A 26,499-nucleotide genomic window follows, 5' to 3' on the forward strand; every position below is an offset into this window, starting at 1 on the left:
GAATGTGTCCCTACTTTTAATCTGAGCACCCAACCCCCACACCTCGTGACCTTTCTCTGGCCTTTCTCTTGCCTTTAAATGTATCTTTCTGAATAAACTACCTTCACTCAACTGTGGCTTTCTCTTGAATGCTTTCCTGCATGTAGCCAAGGACCCACACTTGGCGGGGCACATTCCAGGGACTCAACTGACACCAGGGACATTGCCCTCCTCACGCCCCACATCTGTTTTCCTGCATCAGGGGTGCACTCAGAGTGAGGGGATATCCTGCAGTGGGGGAAACATGCTGAGGGTTGGGCCCCTCAGAGTGGAAGTGACCCGGCTGAGGGTTAAGTCTGCAATCCCGGGGTGAGGGGACAATCTTGGAATGGGGGGCCTGGGGTGAGGTATGACGTGTCAGCTTGGGGTGCAGGGGTCTTAGATTAGGACATAGTGGGGCAGAATGTGGCGGCGGGGACCTCAGTATAATAAGGTGTTTCACCTTGGGGGTCCTGTCAGGGACCAGGCCTGGCCTGGGGTGGGGGTTCAGTGACAGGGGTTTTGACAAGCAGGAGTGTGGTTGGGGGTGTGGCCTGGCTCAGGGCTGGTTTTGGTGGTTCTGCTTGGGCTCCAGGACCTGGTCTGTGGCAGGGTGGGGCTTTGGGAACGGGCCTCGCCCAGCCCAGCTCGCCTCGTGCTGTGCTGCAGGAGACGCTGCCCGCCCAGAGCTCGCGGAAGTTGTGCAGGAGCTGGGCTCTCCTGGACCAGCCCGCCCCCCGAGGAGGAACACGGCCTTGGATCTGGGCAGCCGCCTGCCGTCCCCTTCGCTGGCGCCTCTGGGTAGGTGAAGGGATGCTGGTGGGGGCACGCAGGTTGGGGAGCCGGCGGGGGAGGCGCACAGGTGGGAATGCAGAGGTGAGGCTGGGGCCGCGTGGCTCGTTAGGACCCCGAGGCCGGTCTGGGGCCACCGCCATGGTTCATTGTGCCCCCCCAAATTAGTAGCCACTGAACCCCGCACCTTCACCGCCACTCATAAGCGGGTTTGGGAAAGCGGTCGCAGCCCCAGGAGGTGGGAGGGCGCCGGCCGTGCCCGGAGCACCTCCGACTGACACTCAGGCCAGGGTCCCCTGGCGCAGGTGGGCCTGTCTGATGAGTGGTGGCTGCCCCCGACCCTTCAAGGTGCAGGCGACCTGGGGCGGAATAATGGGCGAGGCCCAGGTCTTTGGGAGCTTGTCAGCCTGCCTGAGATCAAAAGCCTTTGACAAGTCTACTTTTAGTCTTTTGAGGAATCTCCATACTGTTTTCCACAATGGCTGCACCAAACCACTTTCCCACCGGCAGTGTAGGAGGGTTCCTTTTCTCCACAGCCACTCCAGCATTTGTCATTTGTGGACTTTTGCATGATGGCCATTCTGACTGGTGTGAGGTGAGACCTCATTGTAGTTTTGATTTGCATTTCTTTGATAATTAATGATATTGAGCATTTTTTCATATGCCTATTGTGCATTTGCATGAATTCATTAGAGAATTGCTTGTTTAGTTCTACCCACTTTTGGATTGGATTGATTTTTTGTTATTCAGTTGTATGAGCTGTTTATATATTCTGGAAATTAAGCCCTTTTCAGTTTCATCTTTTGCAAATATTTTTTCTCATTTCATACATTGTCTTTTTGTTTTGCTTATGGTTTCCTTTGCTGTGCAAAAGCTTATAAGTTCATTTGGGTCCCATTTGTTTATTTTTGCTTTTATTTCTATTGCTTGGGTAGACTGCCCTAGGAGAATATTTATGAGGTATATGTCAAATAACATTTTGTCTATGCTTTCTTCTAAGAGGTTTATAGTGTTTTGTCTTATATTTAAGTCTTTAAGTCATTTTGAATTTATTTTTGTGTATGATGTGAGGAAGAAGTCTAACTTCATTGATTTACATGCAGCTGTCCAGTTTTTGCTACATCATTTGCTGAAGAGACTGTCTTTTCTCCATTGTATGTTCTTGCCTCCTTTGTCAAAGATTAACTGACCAAAAATTTGTGAGTTTATTTCTGAGCTCCCGATTCTGTTCCATTGATCCATATGCCTGTTTTTGTACCAATACCTTGGATGACTCTAGCTCTGTAGTATTGTGTGAAATCTGGGAGGGTTATTCCTCCAGCTTCGTTCTTTTTCTCCAGTAATCCTTTGGTAATTCTGGGTCTTTTTTGATTCCATATAAATTTTAGGATTATTTGTTGTAGTTTTGTGAAAAAAAAAATCCTGGGTGATTTGAGAGGTTTTGCATTAAATCTGTTGATTGCTTTGGGTAGTATGGCCATTTTAACAATATTAATTCTTCCAGTCCAAGAACTTGGGATATCTTTCCATTTCTTTAAGTCCTCTCTAATTTCCTTAGTCAGTGTTTTGTAGTTCTCTACATATAAGTCTTTTGCTTTCTTGGTCAGATATATTCTTAATTATTTTATTTATTGGATGCAATTTTAAAAGGTATTATTAGTTTCATGTAAAGAAATGCCACTGTTTTCTGTATGTTGATGTACCCTGCTACCTTGCTGAATTCTTTTATTAGCTCTAGTAGTTTTTGTGTGGCGTCTTTAGGGTTCTCTATATGTAGTATCATCTCATCTACATATAATGACAATTTTACCTCTTCTCTTCTAATTTGGATCCTATTTATTTCTTTTTGTTGTCTGATTGCTATGGCTAGGAATGCTAATACTATATTGAATAGAAGTGATGAGAGTGGGCATCCTTGTCGTGTTCCAGATTTTAGCAAAAAGGCTTTCAGCTCCTCGTGGCAGAGTATTATAATAATATGTGGGGGCACACTCAGGGGTTAATAGGTTGTAAGGCTGCGATGCAAAAAACTGCTGCTCTGTGTCTTGCTGAAAACAGTGAGACAAACCTTGCTTATATTCGGTGTAGCTTGTTATCAATAAGGCTGCTTCTGCTTCTTGGGAAACCATCGCATCATTCCCTTGCTGAAAACAGCAGGGCATTCTTCTCTTCTCTAGTTAGATCTTGAACTTTATGGGGTCTTTGTGCCTGCCTGGTTTCCGTTATCAGTTGTACACTCCCTGAACCTTGTAAACTTCTCCCTGAAAATGTAGATTAAGACGAGTGTTTCTATTTTTCACAAAACTGCTGACCTGCATTCTTGCACACGCCCTGCCCCTTGCACATCCCTGTGCCGTGCTTTGTCTTAATACTTTGTTTGACTATTCTCAATAAATACGAGAGTTGCAGAGGGGCCCTGGGAGTTGGAGTTGATCTCTGGCTCCCTCTTACTCTCTTGACTTGCTGAAGTGTTGAGTAATTCATTCTTCTGCGGTGGGTCTTTCCCGGACAAAGCCCACAAGCGGTGACCCCGACGTGACAGTCTTGAGCAGCAGAACCAACACGCTGAGGGAGGAGAAAGCATTTTGGGCTGAAAACTGCCTCCCGGTAAGGGACAGCAGCCCCCGCCTGGAGCAGCTGCCACAGTGGCCAGCATTCAGTGCGAGCTGTCTTTCTCTTTTCTCACTTCCTCTTTTAAGATGGACCAGCAAGTGACTAAAGAACAACTTCTTTACCTCAGGATATTACAGCAACTCTTAAAAGCGGCCCAGTGTTCCGTTCCTGAGGAACAACTAGTTAAACTACTGCAAGTCGTATGGGATTTCTGTCCTTGTTTCCTGCCCAGGGAACAATCGATTTAAAATTATGGGAGCAAGTAGGGAAAAACTTAAAAAGAAAATATGAACAAGGAGAAAGTGTGCCCGCATTTGTTCTTGTCACCTGGAGCTCAGTCCGAGCGGCATTGTGCCTTGAGGGAACAAGATGATGCCCCCCTGCCGCGTCTGCCCCCTCGGCCTGCCTTTTACAGACGGTGAGCCTGCCTTTCCGCCGCCGCCTGAGAACTCTCAGAAGTGTGTGGGCCCAGAAAAGCCCTGTCATACAGCAGTGTCTTAGAGAGGGCTTAGCCCTTGGAGAACCACATGCTGTCCCTGTCACCCCTGTGCAAGGGCCACCCCCCAGACACGATGCTCTTCTTTTTCAAGTTTTCAAAGAACTGCAGCACAGTATCGAAGGGAACGGGCTACAGTGCCCTGTACTAAGGGCATCACTGGGTTAATAGGGTGTGAACGAAATTACTGCAATGTGAGTGAAAATACTGCAACCATATCAGTAAACAAAGAATGCTGAAACCAGGTTATCAGTGGCTGCCGCCAACCCCCAATGGGGACGGGCCTGCAGCCCAGCCTCTGCAGCCACTCACAATGGTACCTTCTGAGTGGACTCAGAATAACAAAGGATTGGACACTGGCCCTGGATAGCTAGGTGCTTGTCAAAGGAATGAATTCAGTGAGCCCAAATGTTTGCTTCCTCCCATACATAGAAAAGCACTAAGTTCTTTAACTTGAGATGCCTGGCTTTCTTTAGATAACAAGTAATCTTTTATTGTTCCTACTACCTGGTCTTTCTTGTAAAGCTCCTATATATCCTAGCTCCTTCCCAACCTCTTCGGAGCAGTCCCTCAGAGCGATCTGACAGGCTGTCATCCCGGCTCGAGTCCTCCCGCCAAATAAAACATAACTCTTAACTTTTAGGCTGTGCATTTATTTCAGTCGACAGTTTTGGTGACCACAAAGGGACCCAGAGCAGACTTCTCCTTCCCCTGAGCTCTACAAGGAGCTGGAGCCTTGGTAAAAGCAGTGGCCCTTTGTGCCCACCCGTCTCCTCGGGGAGTCTAGATGAATTTGGGTGAGTCTCTCCTGGTTCTCAGATCTCCCATATTGGTTCATGATCCTGAGTTTTATTTGGTGGTGTATCCAGGTTCCTGGCCCTCCAGTTGAAAGATACTGGGGGGAAATACCTACCCAGTGGAGATGTCCCGGGTGGGGTCCGGTTGAATGATACTGGGGTCTGGACTGAGTGGTTAGGTAAGAGGCTGGTCTAATGCTTTCCTCAATTTGGCTACCTCCGTTGAATTTGTCAGGATAAAAGTAAAATCTTATGAGGAAACTTTCAACTCCAAAAATGGGACCCTCCTCCTTGCTGGCAACAGCTTTCTCAGGTGACTGAGAAACTTGCAGGAGTGGTAGAGGCAAAGACCTCATGCCGTGCAGTTGTCCCTGCGGGAAAACCTACTAGCGATTTTATTCTGACAATCAGACCTTAGAAAGGGAAATAAAACTTTCAAAACAAAAGAAAAAGAAATGACAGATTGTCAGCCTCCAACTAATACCCCAGCCAGGTTTATGTACGTACAAAACTTACAACTTTAATTGAGAATTAAAAAAAAAATCTCACTCTGAAAATAACTAGCCAGGCCTGATAAAAACATTTTTTTTTTTTAAATTCTGACCTTATAAAAATAAAAGCCCCTTTAGAGGGAACTTGGATTTCTCTTACTGTGTCCTTGAAATGTAAATGTTTCATCTTTCTCTGGGTGTTTTATGTGTATGTATGTATATATATGTGTTTCCTTTTTTTTTTTTTTAAGGAAAACTTGGACTCTGTCATGCAAAGTTACAAGTATTATGTAAACATGGCGGCCAAGCAAATAAATTGGGATTCTTAACAATCCTTTGATTGTACCAATTCTCAGGCATTTTGCCAACTTAACCTTTGTTGCATCAGCCTAGACCACAAAGGCCTTTACTTTTTGGGGAGTAAAATTTTGAATTTTATTTAGGCAACACCCCCTCTTATGTCGAAAAGCCTCTTCATCTTATTGGTTTAAAATCACTATATATATATATATAATATATATATTAATATATATATATAATATATATTAATATATATATTAATTGATGGCCATATGACGGATCCTTTAATTTAGAAAAACTTCTAACTTGGTGAAAGTTAAGAGAGTTCTCATTATAAACATCTGTTTTATTGGTACCTATTAAAATCAATCAAGTTTAAAGATGGGAAAATATATCTAATGGTTAACCTAAGAATTTAGTTAAAAAAAAAAAACAGTTTATAAAGCTACATTTGTGTTTTCCCTTTCCCTTCAATGGGTTTTAGGGATGCTAATAAAAACATTAGAATAATTCATGTTAATTAGGTTGAGTAACTGAAAAAAGGAATGCAAAAATGTCAAAAATTTTTTTCTTAACAAGAAAAAAAAAATAAGGGACTTATCCCAAATGAATAAATGTTTTTAAATGGTTATTTTGAATGGGATAAATAAAATGGACATTTTTGGATTTAGATACAAGGTTTTGATATTACGCTATGTAAAGTTAATTAAAGGCCAAGGGGATGACCTACTGGTCCCCAACATTAAAGTGCAAACAAGTCCGCTTTATTTACCCCAGTGTAAAATATATATACTTATAGGGGTGGAAAAAATTATATATAGACTGAGATATTAGATTAATGATTGGGGCAACACACCAATTAATCAAATTAAAAATTCATAAGGGCCTAAGTCCTTTGGCTCAAACTTGGGGTTCCCAGAGACTTTTATATAAAATTAGATAAAGTGGACAAGAAATTAAAGAAAAAGGCTTCTGGCACTCCTTCTAAAATTAAAATTATTGATTAAGCCTAATGAATATTAAAATTCAAGTTATAAGAGTTAATAAAATTAAGATAAAATTTGTAAAATTGGTATATTTAAATGGGCTTTATATAAACTTCTTTTGCTTAATTATGTTGTGGAATAGATATGTTTCAATGGAAAAATGCTTCGCCTCTTGGTATTATAAGGCTTGGCACATATCTGTCCCTCAGAAAATATTAATTAAACAAACTAAAGGAAACCAATAGTTAACCTGAGCCATCCAATATAAAGTAAAACTAAAAACTGATATTCAGGGGATAATATAAATAAATAAATGAATGAATGAATGAATGAATGAATGAATGAATAAATGAATAAATGAATGAATGAATGATTAACCCCGGGGTTTAACTTATAACTCAAGGAAAAGAGATATTACTAAGTGCCTTAAGCATTTGCTTTAACATGGAACAATTTGTTTGGAGCAAATTAAGGAGATACAATTGGACCTAGGTGACAGACCAGTTCTTTGGGGAACTGGAAGCAACTGTCTTTGTCTTGCAGATCAGAAATGTAAATATAGCAGACAATGACCTGAGACTGAGCCTAATTAGCTCAATGAGGTAAAATTTAAGGTGAAAGAAATTTTTGGCATTTTAGAACCCAGAACTCTGATGGGTCCTTCAGACTGTCAAGGACAAATAGGAATCTTTAAAGTCTTTTTCATAAATAGTAAGCCTTACTGATTTGAACAAATTCAGCTTATTCCAACTGTTATTTATAAGCAATAAATTTATAAATACCCAACTCATAACTAAGTTTTAAAGTGAAGCTATGAGATATCTAGATTTGTCTGTTCATAAGTCTGTGTACACACTATAGATATGAGATATCTCTACTGCTAAAAAATTTCCAAAATTAAATTTATAAAAGAGCTCTGTTTAATTCCAGCAGTGTAACATAATGTGCTTAAAAATTAAATGTTTCTAAAATAAAAACTGAACAAACTGACTTTCAGGTTTACATGAACTGGAAAATATTCAATATTAAGTTAAAACCTGGTATTAAGTTCAGTTTAAGTTTGTTCTACTTAGTATAGATGTCTTTAGAGTCATCAATATTAAGTATAATATCTTTACTGTACCTAGGTTTAATGAAACTCAAATACGATCTTGTTATATCTGTTGCAGATTTGTCAAAAAAATAAAAAATAAATAAATGTAATTTGGTGTGATAAAATTCTAAGTAAATTAAATGCAAATGAGATAAGCGCTTTCAGGTAAATACTTTTAAATATATTTTTAGACATGTATGCTTAAGATAATCTCTATAAATATTTGGTATCTTAAAATTCTAGAGTTGTGCTAAATTAAGTTAAATAATGGGAGTTTATTAAATGTTATGCCATTTTGATATAAAATAAGATTGAAACATTAATTACTTAACACTCACTTCCTCTTACAGAGAAATTAAATGTGTTTAGATATATTAATAAATTGTTGGTGCAGAATTCTTTTGACCTCCAGCTAAATCTGGGATGCTTCATAGGGCCCCAAAACATCCCAAAGAGAGATTTTCATACTGACATAATTTTATCTGACCAAGTGTTTTGAAATTTAACAAGCTTCCCAAATATCAAATTTTAATCAGAATTCTTTTGATTTCCAACTAAATCTGGAATGATTCAGAGGGCCCCTGAAACATCCCAAAGAGAGATTTTAAACTAGTAAGTTTCATATGGTATGTTAAATAACATGGGAAATATTGCCCAATTAATAATAAATCTTCCTAGGTTATACTGTATGAGCAAACATGATTAATATAGATAATCTAGAAGTTATATGGAATCCCTAAAAATCTGGTATGTCTGAAATGTTATTAGTCATAGTTCTGGTCATTGTGACCCGATCTCTTTATTGATTGCAGAGTAACTAGGTGTTTAACCATGCTATTAAGTATTTTGTTATTTATAGATAGTTATGGTTTTATTCTGATGTTTTTGCAAAATGCTTTCTCTTCAAGGAGATTTACTGGTTTCTAATAAATTAATTTCAAACTATAGCACTGATCTAAACTGGGTAAGAAATTTTAAAGATCTGATGAAAACTCTGATTTCATAAAAATGTTAACAACAAAAAAAAAGGATTATTTACATGGGACTAAGTAAACTGTTGAGTACGGTTATAATTTTTGGTTTTGTCTAAAATATTACTGGCTTTTAATCTGTGTTCCCCAGATATAAACAAACCCTTGTCCTTAAGCTAATTATGACTCAGCAATTCGGTAAATTATACCTATGTAAGCAGACTTGGAACAGTTATCTTTCCTCTATCTGATCCCTCCAGAGACTAGAAACTCTTAGGTCCCCAGTGGCTCTATCACATAAATCAGGAAAATCACCTCCTAATAGGTATAGGAATCTCAAGGCATTTTGAGGACCTTAAAGAGAAGAGAATTCACCTAAATCTGTAAGGCAAAAATATATGACAAGACCTTGATGTGGCTTTCCTGGCCTTAGAAAACCTTATTAAAATTCTAGCCTGAAAGTCCTTATTAAAATTTCCAACACAGCCAAATTAAAAGAGCTTACATGATCAAATAATCAGACAACTTATAAACAAATTAATCTTGATTTGGCTATATTTTATAAAATGAGGGAACTTTAGAGGGAAAAAGATTATATTTTAGTGGGTATTAAACTCTAGTTTGTTGATTGAGGTCTATATTTTACTAAGGCTCAATTCCCAGGTCATTCCTTGCTGTTATGTTACATTGCCGCAATGTTTAATTGAATTATTAAAAGGGCACTCTAGGTTTGTTTCCTAAGCTCAGTAATCTATTCTTCGCTGAATATCCGATGTCCCATGACCTGCAACCAGGGGATTACACATACAGGAATAGACATAACTTATAGAACTGTCTCAAACCTGAATGGAAGGACACTTTATCAGGTACTCTTAACTAGACCATGCACAGTGAAAGCTAAAGGAAATTGACTTTTGGATAAATTTTCAATCAGAAAGAGCCATTGCATTGAACTGACCTATAGAGTAGTGCTCACCTCAAATCAATGCTCAAATGGAGAAGAAGCTACCAGGCCAGGATGAGAAGAAGATGACATCTGAGGTAGACAGCTGACCTGAGACCCCATACCAGGCCTGTTTATCAATTACTCTGATAATTGCTCTTACCTTTGATTATGAACTAATCCAATTGTAGGTTTATGGTCAATTACCTATATCTTGTACTTTTGTGTTATCTTGACAGGTTTCCCTACTCCAAGGTTCTAACTAGATAGCCCTCAGAAATGTATTTTAAAAGAGAAATTATAATTCTACTTAGGCCACTATTGACATTACAATTTGGGAGACCTCACCTGGCCAATTAATACCTGCTCTGAGCCTGACCATAAGTATGAATTTTCTTATAAGATCACTGAAGCTCAATCAAGACAACAAGCAAGATTTCCACCAAAGAATATAACCTCCTTTAAATATGAAAAGGACTTATATAGTTAACACCAGGATATGGACATTTAAGTTTAAAGGCTCTCTTATGTTGGAAAAATTAAACTGTACTAAAGATAACCAACCTAATAACACTATGGAATTTGGCTGGGAGACTTATGAACAATGCCTGTATAACATCTTCCTTAAAGATAAGGATTGGTACAGAACAGACTAAGTCAGATGACCTGAGGATATACTGAGCTGCATCTAATGGAAGTTTTTCAATTAAATTCTTATGACTTTAGTAACACTGCTAACTATTTGTGTTTTGTCTGTTTTACAAAATTGTTTATGCATTACCAAATGTGTAACTAGGCCTCCAACAAGACTGATGATGGCTAAACATCTTGAATAAATAGATAAAATTTATAACTCTGCATAGAATAATTGTAATAGTGTGATTCTAGGTATGTTTATCAATTACTTTGATAATTGCTCTTACAATGAGGGGTAACAATTTCCTGGATCATAATAGACTAGTAAGACAGATGATCCAGAGAATTTTTGAGTATCAACAGGGCCAGATCCAAAAATTAACACTTGAGTGACATGTCAACACTATCTTCGGCCTGATCTAGGAATGAGTCTTCCTAGCACCATGGGACAAAATTGGTCATGAAATGTCTCCCAAAATATTGGTTAAATTTAGGACCCATGGTGAGCACTGTGAATGAAAAACACTGCAAACCCTATCAGTAAACAAAGAATGCTGAAGCCATGAAGTCATCAGTGGCTGCCACCACCCTCCAGTGAAGAAAAGCCTGCAGCCCAGCCTCTGCAGCCACTCACAATGGTGCACTCTGAGGGGACTAAGAATAATAAAGGACAGGATACTGGCCCTAGATAGCTAGATGCTTGTCAAAGGAATGAATTCAATGAACCCAAATATTTGCTTCCTCCTGTACATAGAAAAGCACTAAATTCTTTAACTTGAGATGCCCGATTCTCTTTAGATAACAAGTAATCTTTTATTGTTCCAAATACCTGATCTTTGTTGTAAACCTCCTATGTATCCTAGCTCCTCCCCTACCTCTTCAGAACAACCCCACAGAGTGTTCTGAGAGGCTGTCATCTGGGCTCCAGTCCTCCCACCAAATAAAACATAACTCAATGTTTAGGCTGCACATTTATTTCAGTCAGCATAGGAAAATTTAATTCCATGAGGAAGGGATTGTATTCCCACAAATTCTCAATTTTGATCATAATGGATAAATTTATGTCTTGCTAAAGGCCTCAGGACTATACATGATTCCATCTGGAACCCAAATAGCACTAACTCAGAAAGTTATTCTAAGGCTGATGCTGACAAAACTTCTTTAAGATGGCACAAGGCTGCCCTTTACTGGACACAAATTTTAAATTCACAAAAACCCTTATTGACTGTTTCCATAAAACAAAAAATTATTCCATGGCCTTGTAGACACAGGAGCAGAAGTTTCTGTAATAGCCCTAAATGAGTGGCCTGAAAAATGGGTAAAAGTGACTAGTCATATGTCTGTGACAGGAGGAGGAGGCACTCACAAGCCGATGCAAAGTAAAAAAAACAAAAACAAACTCTAAAATGTATTGGCCCAGAAGGACAAGCTGGGCATATTCAGCCATTTATTCTCCCTATTCCAGTCTCTCTGTGGGGCGGAGACCTGTTACAACAGTGGAAAGTCACAATTCAATCTTTGGGACCAGGCCACTGTTAACATACCTCCCCTTCCATTAGTCTGGAAATCTTCCACTTCTATTTGGGTCAAACAGTGGGGAAACTTATTAAGCTAAGCATTTAGTCCAGCAAGAGGCTGGACACAGTGAGCCACCTGCTCGTCCCTGGAACACTTCTGTCCTTACTACCCCACAAAGGCCAGGCGAGCGCGTTGCATGACCTCAGGGCTGTAAGTGCTATAATCCCACCCCTGGGAGCCCGGCAGCCAGGCCCCCCAGCCCTGCTGTTACTCCTGCAGATTGGCATGTCGTGGCTGTCGATCTTTAAGATTGCTCTTTCACTAGTCCGCTGGCAAAATCAGAGCGAGAGCGTTTTGCTTTCTCTTTCCCTTCACCTGACAATCGGGCCCCTTTGTCTCACTGTCAGTGGCGAGTTCTGCCTCAGGGAATGACTAACAGCCCTGCTACTTGCGAGCTATGTGTTCATCAGGCCCTGCTGCCTGTGCACTCTGCTTTTCCCTCCTGCCTGGTTTATCATTATGTGGATGATGTTTTACTTGCAGCCCCTACACAATCCCAGCTTCTAACTAACTATCGATTTATGACGGATCCCCTTTCCAAACAAGCACTCCAGATAGCACATGAAAAACTTCAGCTTCAAAGACCGTGGAATTATCAAGGTTACATCTTTTTTAATTGAACTATTCGATCTCAATCAGGAATCTTAGATACTACTCGCCTTCCTACTTTAAATGATTTTCAGAAATTTGGGGGAGATATAAATTATGTTCGACTCATTTTAGGCATTACTATGGGACAACTTTCTAATTTATTCAACATCCTTAGGGGAGATTCACCCTTAGAGCCCCCCTGAAAATGAACTCCAGAAGCTAAACAGGAAATAGCACTCATTAAAAGGGCATCCAAGACAGACAATTAGGTAGGAGACAATTGGACCACCCAATTGATTTGTTCTTACCCCCCAACTTTTGGACCCGGACAGGATTATTGGGACAGCTTATTAGCGAAATTCAATGTATAAAATAGATATTAATTTCTCATTTCTTTAAAACAAACAAAAAATCTTCTCTCCTATGCTCAGCAGCTTATCAATTTGTTATATAAGGGCCGATATCACAGTCAGCAATTGACTGGCTATGATCCAGACATGATTTATCCAAAAATATCCTTACGGTTTCCAACAATTAGTCTCTTGATTTCTAATCTGCCATAGCTGACTTTACGGGGAAATTTGTTTATTCTCTACCCTCTGATAAGTTGTTACAACAGCTAGCCCTTATCAATGTCATTTTGCCTCACAAGATTGTGACCACTCCTATTCACAAAGCTGTCACTATCTTTATTGATGGCTCCGGAAAAACAACTAAGTCTGCATTTCCTGGACAAGGAAGGTCATAGATTGTTTCCTGCAGGGCAACCTCATCACAAAGAGCAGAACTTAAAGCTCCCATTATGGCATTGCAACAGCCTGTTAACTTGCTGATTCACAATACATGGTTTATGTCATACAAAATATAAAACAATCATCAATTAAGAAATGAACAGACTCCTCTCTCCTTTCTCTGTTTCTTACTTTGCAATCTCTAATAGATAAATGTAAACATCCCCTTTTTGTCATACACGTAGGGTCCCATACCAATCTACCTGGTCCCTTGACAGCCAGCAATGTTATGGCAGATCACTTTGTTGGTTTCAGCTTGGCTTTCAAAACAGCACAACAATCGCATAAATTCTTTCATCAAAACTATAAGTCTCTGGTTAAACAGTTTCACCCAACAATCCCTCAAGCAAAACAGATTATTTCAGCTTGTCCTGATTGCCAATTATTGGCTGGAGGACAGAAATCTTGGGGTGCCAATCCTCGGGGCTTAGAACCCAATCAAATATGGTAAACAGATATGACTCACTATCCTTTTGGTCGCTAAAAGTATGTCCACGTTTCCATCGATGCCTTTTCTAACTATATCTCTGCTTTCACATACATTGGTGAAAAAACAAAACACGTTGTCACCTTCTTCATGCCTTTGCACACCTGGGCAAGCCACAACAAATAAAAACTGACAATGGACCCAGCTATACCTCTGCTAAATTTAAACTCTTGTCAAAACTGGGAATTACAACAAGTTACAGAAATTCCTCTTAATCCCACTGGACAAGCCATTATAAAAGGTACTCATTCCACATTAAAGTCTATGATTAAAAACCAAAATGGGAGTGGGGATACTCCCAGTAGGATCTTCACAGATAGGTTACACAAAGCAGTATAAACTAAATTTTTTAAACTGTGATGTTCAAGGCCTCACAGCAGCAGTTCACCATTTTGCTAAAACAGCTCTGTAAGAGCAGACGTTCTGGTAAAAAATATTACAGAGGAAAATGATTCATGGGAAGGGACTTTTAAATTAGTCACCCTGGGGTGAGGATCTGCTTGTATTCTTTTACCCACAGGGCTAGTTTGGCTACATGCCCGTCATGTCAAACTTCACCGCAGACTGGAAGAACATACCCTATGACCCCAACTTCCAGGAGGACAATCCTGTCCCTCAGATGGCCAGCCTTTCCCTACTAGACCCCCGACCAGAGACCTGCCCAAACACCCTTAAGGCGCCAGGTGTGACCTTGGGGCAATTTAAGAAACTCGATCAACAGACCAATGAAGTTATGCAATGTGTTGGAGTTCCCCCAATCCAGAAAACTGGTTTTTAGCATGTCTGGTTGTGGTTTCTCAAAACTCAGTGAAGGTAATACCTCTCCTGCTTTTGCTTCTCTTCCTCCCTGTCACACAAGCGCCCCTATACTGGGCTCATATTGTAGATCCCTCTCTTTTCAGACCTATCTCCTGGTGGGGCGCCAATCCTCCTTTCAGCAGTAGTGACACCCCGTGGACTGGAAGAACCTGGCTCCCACCTCAAGGACCTCTACTAGATCAGCGAGACTGGCTCAACTTAAATGAATCCATCTCCTTTGTCTCCCCTTTCCACCAGCCTGTTTTGTTAACATAGCCACACTCGATTGTCTTACTGTCAAGCCTCATGCTTACTTACATTACACTCCTAAAGACGGATTTCATAAGATTAATTTGACTTTCATATTTACTGCAGCCATTGATGCTGGAAGTCTCCCTGATCAGAATTGCCCTCCACCGTTGGAATGCTGTCATATGACAGAAGCCTGGACCCCAGAAAGTCAAAACTGTTTCTGGAAACCATGTCCCTCTCATTAAGCTACCATGAAAACTCTTTGCTAATTTCTCCCTTTTTGTTTGGGGTCCACAAAGTTATTTATCATCTGAACATTTGTCCACTGTCTTTTAATGAAACCAGTAATTCTAGCATCTCCTGGACTTATGAGGCTTTTCTGGCCTTATTCTAAGCATTCCCAGTGCTCACAGACACAGCCCCAGCACAGTAATCTACGCCATGTGGCTCTACACTTTGTGCCTCAACATATCTCATGGGAAGTACACACTCAAAAATGGCATATATAAAGTTAACCTTACTTCTCATGTTTCTGATCACATTCTTTCTTGTACTCCACATCCTTATATTTTTACTATGTCTTAACAAAAAATCAATATTACTCTTCAAAAGAGATTTTACTTACTTCAAGTTCATACCCCTGTCTGGTATACCTCCTTCATTAGAACAATGAATATTACACATTAAGGTCTCTCACATGTGATTGTCCTGAAGGGACAGCCACAGGTCTGTTTCCAGTCAGTCTCACACGTCCCTGGGAAGGGGCTAGCGGCTTTACTAAACTAGCACAAACTATCTCTAAATGGAGACCTAAATGCTTTATTGGATGGCCCATAGCGTTCATCACCTCTGCCGCCGTCACTACCGCTGCAGCTTCTGTAGTGACTGTAAGCTGCTATGGGCGCGCGCCGTCTGTTCCACCCAATAGCCCATTGGGCAAGGTTTTGAATGGATGGTCTAATCATAGATAGCCACCTATGACTAAGAAAAAGATGGTATTTTACTGTAATACTGCTTGAGTAATGTACGCCTTAGGCTCGAGGGAACACTGGCCTGAAAATGGGTTATTAAATTACTACATCATTCTCCAGTTAGAGCTGTTTTGCCAGAGAAAAGGTAAATGGGAAGAAGTACCATATATACAAGCCTTTATGAAAGTCCATAATGAGGAAGGAAGGGAGCCAGGTACTAGATTGCTGGTTCAAAGACAAGTAGAGAAAGAATTTAAAATTGAACAGAGAAAGGTTACCAGACAAGTGAGGGAAGAAAGAAAACATCAACAACAAGCACCTTCCAATGTCATGGTCACCCAAGGTATCATAGACGAGGAAGATAATGACTGACGGGGCCCGGGGCTCTCAGCCATGTTAAAGACCCCCTGTAACAATTGCCACCCAAGAGCCTTGGGTACAGCTGACAGTGGGGTCTCAACTAGTGGGCTTTCTAGCAGATACTGGCAGAAACTTCTGTCCCAGTACCAACGACTCAACTGCTGTTACGACCTGTGGAATGCAAATTTTGAGAAAGGGAGTAAGTAACTTGGAAACAAATAGAAATCTTAAATGTCTTCTATAGAAGTCAGTAAAAATGTTTAGCTATCCAGTCAGGCAGCTTTGATTTGTTCCACCTGCCAAAAACTCAATTTGTATCCAACCTCTTCTAACTGATGAGTCTTACATCGTTGTACCTAATTCATGGCTAAAGGTTTAAAATGGGAATTATGAGGTCTCTGTGTTTGTGTGTTTGTACGTACCTATATGTGTGCTGTATATATGTGGCATGGCCAAAATTAATTCATTAAAGAGCTCTATCCAATTGGCTTAAAGGAAATTAAATGCTTATATAAATACTCAGGAATATAAAAGAAACTGGCCAGAATGAAAATTGGGTTTATGTGATCTAAAAAATATTCCATACTGAATTAATACCTGGTTATTGAAGCTACCTTAAGCTTATTGGTTTGATAAATATAGACATGTCTCAAGATTCATTAATGTTAAGCATAAAACTTTATTGAACTTAGGTTTAATAGAAACACATAAGAACTTGTCATATCTGTTAAAATTTGTCAGCAAGAAAAACAACTCGGTATAATATATTTGTAAGTAACTTAAATACAAATGAGAAAGAGCTTTTCGGTAAACTGTTTAGGAATGAATATTTCAGGAATGTCTATTCAAATTGTTAGAGCAGGCAGATAGCTAAATACCAGCAGAGAAAGGGGGACACAGACCAAATGGCAGGAATTAGGCAGAAAGGAGGGGCACAGGCCAAATGCAGGAAACCACACGTCATGTGAGCAGCAGGGATCCTTGGGAAGAGAAAGAAAAGCTGGAAACTTTGGGCTGATAATGGACCACAGATTTTGGCTTGGAGACCAACAAAGAAAGGTCAGAAAAGGCAGGAATTTCCAGTGCCCCAATGTAACCTTTTACTCATTATACCCTCATTTCAATAAAATTAGCCTTGCAGATCAGAAGTACCCATCATACACCGACGCCATGACGCTTTCGATCCAGACTAAATAAGGACAAAAATCCTTCCTCCCTTTGGGAAGCTGGAGTTGGGATGATAATCAGGGAATACGACCCCAAACCCTTCCCTCCCCAATGAATATTCCGTCCATTCATTTTTTCACCCTATGTAACTAACTTGCCAAAGAAACTCAGGGCAGCTGCTCACCTGGGCCTGCCCGCTCTCCCCTGAGGGTGTACTATCCATCCTTTAATAAATCCTCACTGTACCTTTTTAACCTCTAAGTCTTGCCTCTGAATTCTTTCTGGGACGGGACAAGAACCTGGAACACCAGTTGCACCTATCGGCGACAAAATGATCTCCCCATATATTTGGTAACTTTAAATTATATAATGGTGCTAAATTAAGTTAAATGATGGAAGTTTATTAAATAGCCACTTCATTTTCAGATAAAATAAGACATTGAAAGATTTATTGCTGAATATTGACTTCCTCTTACAGAGAAACCATAGATATTTAGCAATAAATATTAATAAATATGTGGTGCCACCCTGAAATATTCTCTACTACTAAGGGAAATATCTCAGTATACTAGGAAAGTAAGATGAATGTTTTCATTAAAAGAAGATATAAGAAATGGAATTATGTTTTGTTAATAAAAAAAGTGACTTTGTCCTAAAGCTACTTGATTCTGAATGGAAAAGAAAATACGGAACAAAGTAATATGGATAGAGAAATTTGTGGAAGGTTTGTGAAAGAGGAAACATGAGAAAATGGTTTTATACATGGTCTGGATTGGCTAAGTTTAAAATGAATTTAGTCCAGAAAATTAATACTAAAAGTAAGTGGGTACAAGGCTAGATTTAGTTCGCTTTCTCTCTGTTGAGAGAACAATGTTATCTTAAAATGTTAATCTGCTTTTAGTAACAGATTTTAAAGTTTCTTTTATCCCTTAAGTGATCTGTTCTGTATTTATCTTTGAAATATTTTATTGTTAATGAATAAGTAATGTTTCAAAGTGACCTATATTTTTATTTGACCAAGCGTTTTGAAACTATAACAAGCTTCCCAAATATCAAATTTTAATCAGACTTCTTTTGACCTCCAGCTAAATCTGGGATGCTTCAGAGGGCCCCTGAAACATCCGAAAGAGAGATTTTAAACTAGTAAGTTTCATGTGGTATGTTAAATAACATGGGAAGTATTGACCAATGAATAATAAGTCTTCCTAGTTTATATTGTATGAGAAAATATTAATATAGGTATTATAAAAATTATATGGAATCCCTAAAAATCTGGTATGTCTGAAATGTTACTAATCATAATTCTGATTATTGTGACCAGGTCTGTTTACCAATTACAGTGTAAATAATTGTTTAACCATGCTATTAAGTGTTCTGTCACTTATAGACAGTTATGGTTTTATTCTGATGCTTTTGCAAAATTGCTTTCTCTTCAAGGAGATTTACTGGTTTCTAATAAATTTCAAACTATAATACTGAACTAAACTGGGTAAGAAATTTTAAAATTCTGATGGAAACTCTGATTTCATAAAGCTGTTAACAACAACAAAAAGATTAGTTACATGGGGCTGAGTAAACTGATGAATATGTTTATAATTTTTGGTTTTGTCTAAAATATTACTGGCTCTTTAATCTGTGTTTTCCAGATATAAATAAACCCTTCTCCTTAATTAATTATGACACAGCAATTTGATAACTTATACCTATGTAAGCAGACTTGGAACAGTTATCTTTTCTCTCTATCTGGTCCCTCCAGAGACATGAAACTTTTAAATTCCCAGTGGTTCTATCAGATAAATTAGGAAGATTACCTCCTAACAGGTATAGGAATCTCAAGGCATTTTGAGGACCTTAAAGAGAAAATACTTCACTTAAATCTATAAGGCAAAATCTGTGACAAGCCCTTGACATGACTTTCCTGGCCTTAGGAGACCTTATTAAAATTCCAGCCACAGAATCCTTATTAAAAGTTCTGGCACAGCCAATTTAAAAGAGCCTATATGATTAAATAATCAGAGTTAATTTGTGGGCAAATTTTTCTTGATTTGGCTATATATGATAAAGTTGAGGGTAACTTTAGAGAGAAAATGATTAGATTTTAGTGAATATTAAATTCTAGTTTTGTTAATTGAGGTCTATATTTACTAATACTCACTTCCCAGACCATTCCTTGCTGTTATGTTACATTGCTGCAGAGTTTAATTGAATTATTAAAAGAACACTCTAGGTTTGTTTGTGAGGCTCAGTAATTTATCCTTGGATGAAGATCCAATGCGTCATGACCTGCAAACAGGGGATTATACACACTGGAACAGACATGATTTAAAGAACTATCTTCAGCCTGAATGGAAGGACCCTTTATCAGGTACTCTTAACTAACACAGCAAAAGCTAAAGGAAATTGACTTTTGGATTAATTTCCAGTCCAAAAGAGCCCTTGCACTGGAGTGGCCTATAGAGTAGTGCTAACCTTAAGTCAATGCTCAATTGGAGAAGCTAGCAGACCAGAAAGAGAAGAAGATGTCATCTGAGGTAGACAGCTGACCGAAGACACCGGACCAGGCCTATATACCAATTATTTTGATAATTGCTCTTACCTTTGATTATGAACTAATCCAATTGTTAGGTTTATGGTCAATTACCTATATCTTGTACTTTTGTGTTATCTTGACAGGTTTCCCTACTCCAAGGCTCTAACTAGATAGTCCTTAGAAAATTTAATCTAGGAAAAATAAAAGAAGAAATTATAGTTCTATGTAGGCCACTATTGACATTACAAAGTTGGAGCCCTCTCCTGGCTACTTAATAATACCTGATCTGAGCCTGGCCATACATATGAATTGTCTTATAATATCACTCAAGCTCAATCAAGGCAACAAACAAAATTCAGCCAAAGAATATAACTTTCCTCAATTATGGAAAAGACTTGTATGGTTAATATCAGGATATGTACATGTAAGCTTAAAGGTTCTCTTATGTTTGGAAAAAATTTTAAAAATTGAACTATAGTATGGATAAGCAACCTAATAACACTAGGAAATTTGTCTAGGAGTCTTATGAACAATGCCTGTATAACATCTTCCCTAAAGATATGTATTGGTACAGAACAGATTAAGTCAGTTGACCTGGAGATACACTGAGCTGCACCTAATGAAAGTTCTTGTTTTAAATTCTTACTTATGACCTTACTAATGTTGCTATCTATATTATTTGTATTTTGCCTGTTTTACAAAATTGTTGTTTCTTGCATTACCAAATGTGTCAAAAGTGTGACTGAGCCTCTGATAAAACAATAAGGCAGCTTGAAACAGTAGACCAGATATATGTTTCTGCATGACACCAATGATTGTAATGGTGTGACCCTAGATATGGGAAAAAGCAACAAGAGGGAATATTCTCCTGGACCATAACAGACTAGTAAGACAGGTGGTCCGGATAATTTTTGCTACTGTTAATAAGGCCTAGTCCTGTAATAGCACTATGAGTGGCCTATCAACATAATCCGTGCATGGCATAGGAATAAGCAGTCCAAGCTCCGTGGGATGAAATGGTTGTGCCAAGCCATGGTCAAATGTATGATCATGCGGGCACTTGCCATCAGCCTCTACAAGGATTGGGTCACGTTGGCACTTGCCTTCTAACTCTGCTTGGATTAAATCATGAGCCACTGCAGCTGCTGACCTCCAACACACCCTTAAAGGAGTTCAGGGTTAAGGTCAGGAATGAGGCACTCTGTGCTCTGGGAAAACTGGCTGAACAGACCTTCAAATAGCTAGATTTTTTTCAGGAAAAGATCTTATGGGCCCAAATTCTTGCATCTCCTCATATCCAGAAAAGCACTAAAATCATTAATGGTGACATCTGCTTTGTCCACTAAGAAGAGAAATGCATTTGAAAATCAAAATGAAATAACTATAGTTCAGACATTCAACATAAAACTAGGTAAACATTGTAGATGTGATTTCAGACAAGTTTCTGTATTGCTGAGAACTTGAGTTTTCTGAGCGATGTCAAAATTGGGATGCCACCGCCATTCTCAAAGCAGTGTCTGCTGGCAACTTGTAGCTACAACCTAATGGGCTTAACTTCTCCTCTTGTAATTATTGAGTTCCTAGATCCATACTGAATGTCATGCTTTCACACCAGATGAGTCCAGGAGCATCACAACTGCCCTAGAGGACGTGAAGCAACAAATACATAATGTAGGGGATTCAGATGCATATGTGGGAGAAGTTACATCTCAAGTTAACACCTGATTTTCTGGCCTCTTTTCATGGACTTCAAGGTCTCAAATGCATTCTTTCGGGAATTTTACAGTTTCTGTTTTCACTTCTGTTAATAAAAGTTTATATATATATATATATATTTATACTAACAGTTTTCTGATGTCTAATGTGCAGGAAACAAACAGCTAAGGCTCTTTCTGAATCCCCAGCCATATGGCAAGATCAGGCTGGCTTGTTCCATTTCAAGGACCCCCCCCCAAAAACACCCCCATTCAGCAGGAAGCAGCCAGATGAACGCGACGTCCATCTCCCTATTTCCATAGAAATGGAATGAGAAACTTACAGTGGGGATTTTGAAGTAGAATTAATAAAATGGCCACACTTAGGCTAACAGATTGCTTCTTCTCATACACACCCTTAAAACGGTCAACTGACCTGATGAACTGGTTGCTACTCACGGTTCCAGGCCTATTGTTAAAACTGAAGCTATTGATTTTACACTTTCTACTTTATTTCGGTAATCAAAATCTATAATAACGCTTGGTCTCCAGGGAGAAGGTCACAGGACTTAACCTTATAAAATAGCCTGAGTTACCAAGAAGACCACAACTTGGGTGCTTCTAATGAAGAAATGGAAAGAGTGACAAATACTGGTGGAAAATGAGCTTTTGTATATTTTCCATCATTATGTTTACATTTTGATATAGTCACTGAGGTCATTGTAGTGTTTTAACATGAAAAATGAGGTAAATAAATTAGAAGAAATCAATCATTTGATTTAAATTTAAATTAAATCACATTGTGAAATTGTTGCAAATTCCTTCTCTATTGCAATGTGTAAATTGTTTATATTTTATAGAGTAGCAAATTTCTTAAAATTTCAAAACAACAAATACTTTTTGAACAACTACATACACACTAGATATAAGATATATATGACTTATACATAATATGACATCTACGTGTGTCAACATTCATATATATAACTGCATAAAACAACGTGGAGTTTTCTCACCCTGTTCCTCAGGTTTATACCCTGCAGGTAACCAGAATTGGTGTATGGTGCAAATCCTTTTGGGTTTTTTTTTTTTCAAACAGAACTAAAATTGTAATACAGGTCAATGTGCTCCAAATTCTGTTATATCAAGTTATAAAGTAGATTTTCAAGGTCACATTGATCTTAAAGTTTACAGATTGTCCCTGTTCTCCACATGTTACCAAAGTACTTCCTTCGATTTCAATAAAGACAGATTGCAGGAATGTGGCAGTTCTGTGTGAGTCTTTGCTGAAGCGGGTGTAACCAGCAGCACACAGATACTCCTGGTGTCATGGCCCACGTCTCCAGAATAACCTGATATCAAGCCAAGATGCCCTCCCTGTTCAGATCAGCCTCTGTGCCATTCCCCCATGATGAGGAACTGTCTCCTGAGGCAGCTCAGACAGCTCTGATTGCTAGAAAGTTCCATGCGTTGCCCTTTAAATTTAACTTGTCCGGAGTAAAACTCACTAATTTGAGCTTTCAGAAAGGGACAGCTCACTTGATCTTTGTTAACAAAGAACTTACACCAGCAAATTGTCAGGACTCTCAGCCAATAAAGGCCATTCAGGCTAATGTTACTAGCTTCCTTCAAAGAGGGCTCAGTACACGGAAGTTTCTTTAACCATGTGCTTCTAGATGCAGAGATGGGCTCCTAGGTGTAAGGGTTGTAATTCTGTGACACTGTGTTGTGAAAGGTGCACCTCTTATGGACTTTAACAACAGAATGAGTTAATTTTATAAAACTCATAAATGAGTGAATGACTAAGGTCACATTCCTAGAACTCCTGAAAATTGCTGGGAAGTCCAGAATGCCTGAAGCTCTGGGACAGTCATCTGCCCCCACCCATTGCCTCAGGCACTGTGCTTTGGGTGGGTGGCCTTCCCTGCTGTGTTCTAGAAATAATGCAAAATGTTGTTTAAATATTCTGGAATTTAGCTTTTATCCAGATAAGATTGCCTGGATATGCAAGGGGTTACAGTTTAACTTATAGGAGATGTTCAAAGAACAGGAATGTGGACATGCAGACCTAAAAGATGCCAGGGATCAGGGCACAGGACCCCTGTGCTGTGTTTGGGAGAATCAAGGGATCCATATTATTTGTTGAAGTGTTCTGAGTTGGTTTCCCACGTTTTGTTTGTAGTGACATTGAGGGGGCTGTGTTTGGATCCTGGCTTTGTTTTGTAACCTCAACTTTATGGTTTTTGACTCATCAATGTTTGTTCTTGCAGTGGATTTATTTTGACAGTACCTCTGGTCCCTGGGGTACAGGCTCATCCTGTGTTGGCAGTACCTGCCCCAGCCATTGCCATATGGACACGCAGGGTTTCCATTCCTGAAGCCTCCCCAGCCCCGAAGGCCGAGCTTATTTGACCTGCTTTGAAAAGGTGTGCATATATACATTTTTAACATTCTTCAGTATCCCCATGAAGAAGGAGGACTTTAATTTCTACTGGATAGAGTTTTTATTTTCTTTCACGGCGGCCCTGTGCGCCTGTGAAACGTGCACTGTTTCATGCCACGCCCCTTCATGCAACCCCCACGCCCCACCGTACCTCTGGTAGAGTGTTCTTTAGTAGGTGTTCTGTGGTTTTACATCAGTTTTTAATATTGGTGCATGGTGGATCCAGAGGTCCTGGTGATTGCCTGTATGTTTATCTCATGAGCCTCATTGTTGCTGAAAGATCAGCTCCCATCCCTAATGAGCCAAATGACACAGAGACAGGGTCTTGGAGCTTACAAGAAAGGAGGCAGCTTTATTACTCATCCAGGCAAAGGAAACTCACAGCAGGCTAATCCCTTCAAAACTGTGTTCCCACCTTGGCGATGGGGCAGGGTAATTATATAGCCATAGCTTAAACAACAAAGCATTCATAACAACCGACAGAATCATGTTCTCATCAGAAGACTCAGAATGGCGTCATGATGCCTCCAGGCGACCAATTCTATAGAGGATAGTGTTTAGATCACTTTATCTCTTTAGCAGTCATGGTGTGGCCTTCTTGGTAATTCAGGCTATTTTGTAAGTTTACAGTCCTTTGACTTTCTCCCTGGAGAAGGACTCAGAGACCAAGCATGATTATGACTTTCGATTACTGGAATAACATAGAAACAGTAAGATCAATGGCTGTAGTTTTAACACTGGGCCTGGAACTGTGGGTAGCAACTGGTCGTTCATGTTCATTAACCATTCTAAGGGCAAGCATCAGAATAAGCAGTCTGTTAACCTAAGTGCGACCATTTTATTATTCCTCCTTCATCATGATTCATTGAGAATGGAAGGTAGGGACTTCCGGGCTTCTTGACACAGTCTTGTTTTCAAGGTGACATCTAAAATTAGGCTTATCCCACCCATCTCCTTGGCCCCTCCCAGGCCCTAACCTTAACCCTGCAACCACTGAGTCTGTCCTTGGGGCTCTTGCAGAGCTCTCCCAAAGACAAATTCAGAGTCTCTACATTTTCAAGTTTTGCTGCTGATTACTTCTGGGAAAAAACAGAATGTACATTTGATTTTTTTGTTGTTGTTGTTTTCCAGAGTAGTAAATTTACAAAGCATAAGAAAATGTTTACAGAAGCCTAAAGTTCAGGATTCTTTTTATAAAATGTATTTTAAAATTCCTCAGGTAATACATGTTTTCCGTGAAAACATAAGCAATACTGAAATATATGGAGTAAAAAGTTTCTCTGAAGACCTTAATCTGCTGGCTGGAGTGTTTGCACATTAAATTTTGATAGATACTAACAATGGATGCTTTCCAAGGTGTACCCTTTACACACCACCACCACCGGCAGCTTTTGAAGTCTTCCCGGCAGTGTTCCCAACACTGGGAACATCTTTGCAAATGTTTACCAGTTTGATAGGTGCGAAAATAGCATTTCACGTTCATTTGCATTTCTCTGAGTATAATAGAGTTGAGTATATTTTACTGTTTTTTTGTTTGGCTCTTTTCTCAGACAGGACACAAAAGTCATCTTGTACTGGGAAGGTGTGAGGTGCTGTTACAGAATCCAACCTCGTTCTGCTCACCACACGACAGACCAATAAATCAGTAGATGAGGTGTTGGAGCAAGGAATAGCTACTTTATTTGGAAAGCCGGCAGACTGAGAAGATGACAGACAAATGTCCTGGAGAAACTTCTTCCCCAATCAGAATTCAGGCTCCTTTTATACTTGAAAGGGGAAGGGGTGTGATTGGTTGTTACAAACTTCTTGGTGTAGGAATTATTAGTTCTTGGAATCCTTTGTTCTTGCAGCTCTCCACATGATTCATGTCATTGTGCCCCTGTAAATCCTGCAACAAAACAAACATGATTTTCTATTCTGCAACTTCTCATCTTTATATGAGTTCAAAAGTGTTAATATCCTTAAAGGTCAGAGTCTTGGGAATAGGCTGTCTTGTATATTTCAGGCTAAAGGCAACATTCTTTAACAAAAGGTTCTGAGCTAGCAAGACTAAGCCTAGAAAACAGGGCACAGGGTTAAAGCCAAAGGAACAGATCTAGCATGGAGTCAGTTTTGTTCTTTTTCTTTTCTATTACAGTGCCTTTGGTGAGAGATAAGAGGATGTTTCTGGGCAGGTCCTCCTCTGCCCCTGGCAGGGATTCAGCAAGAACCCTGCCAGATTCACCATGACTGTGGATAGAACTGCTCTCCAGCAGAGAAAGTAACAATTATTCATGATTAAAATTACTTGTCAAAATATCTTCAATTGCCTGTTAACTATACCGTGTAGGGTGCGGGGAACTTCTCAGTTGCCCATCAATGATCAGGCTCCCCAGATACAAGCGACCAGCGTTGCAGAGCGTTCCAAGATGGCCTAGCCAAAACCGCTTCGCACTTTGCTCTTGAGCCCTGGGCTCCTAACAAGTACACTTTGAAAGCTCTGGTTCCTCTTCCCTTTTCTGCCGCACGAATAAACACAGCCCTGAACCCACCTGGGCTGAGCCCAGCTCGTGCAGACAACCACCTGCTGTCCATTCCCAGGCTTGGCTGCATCCTCCCCCTAGCATGTTCATGTGCCCAGCGCCTCTGCCCTAGGGATCTGGATCACCATCTGCGCCATCACCCACCCAAGGAGTGCTGGTGGGTGGTGCACAGCCCAGGA

General features: G+C 39.7%; 1 long non-coding RNA gene across 1 annotated transcript; it reads left to right on the top strand.

Moving 5' to 3' along the window:
* Positions 1 to 730: 730 nt before the first annotated feature.
* On the top strand, positions 731 to 26,101 carry LOC141577194 (uncharacterized). The gene is made up of 5 exons (XR_012505896.1): positions 731 to 819; positions 4,581 to 4,716; positions 18,217 to 18,274; positions 23,626 to 23,781; positions 25,349 to 26,101. It is a non-coding gene; the product is annotated as an uncharacterized LOC141577194 (long non-coding RNA).
* The last annotated feature ends 398 nt before the right edge of the window (positions 26,102 to 26,499 follow it).

This window comes from Camelus bactrianus, chromosome 3, assembly GCF_048773025.1.
Source record: "Camelus bactrianus isolate YW-2024 breed Bactrian camel chromosome 3, ASM4877302v1, whole genome shotgun sequence".
NCBI classification, from domain to species: Eukaryota; Metazoa; Chordata; class Mammalia; order Artiodactyla; family Camelidae; genus Camelus; species Camelus bactrianus.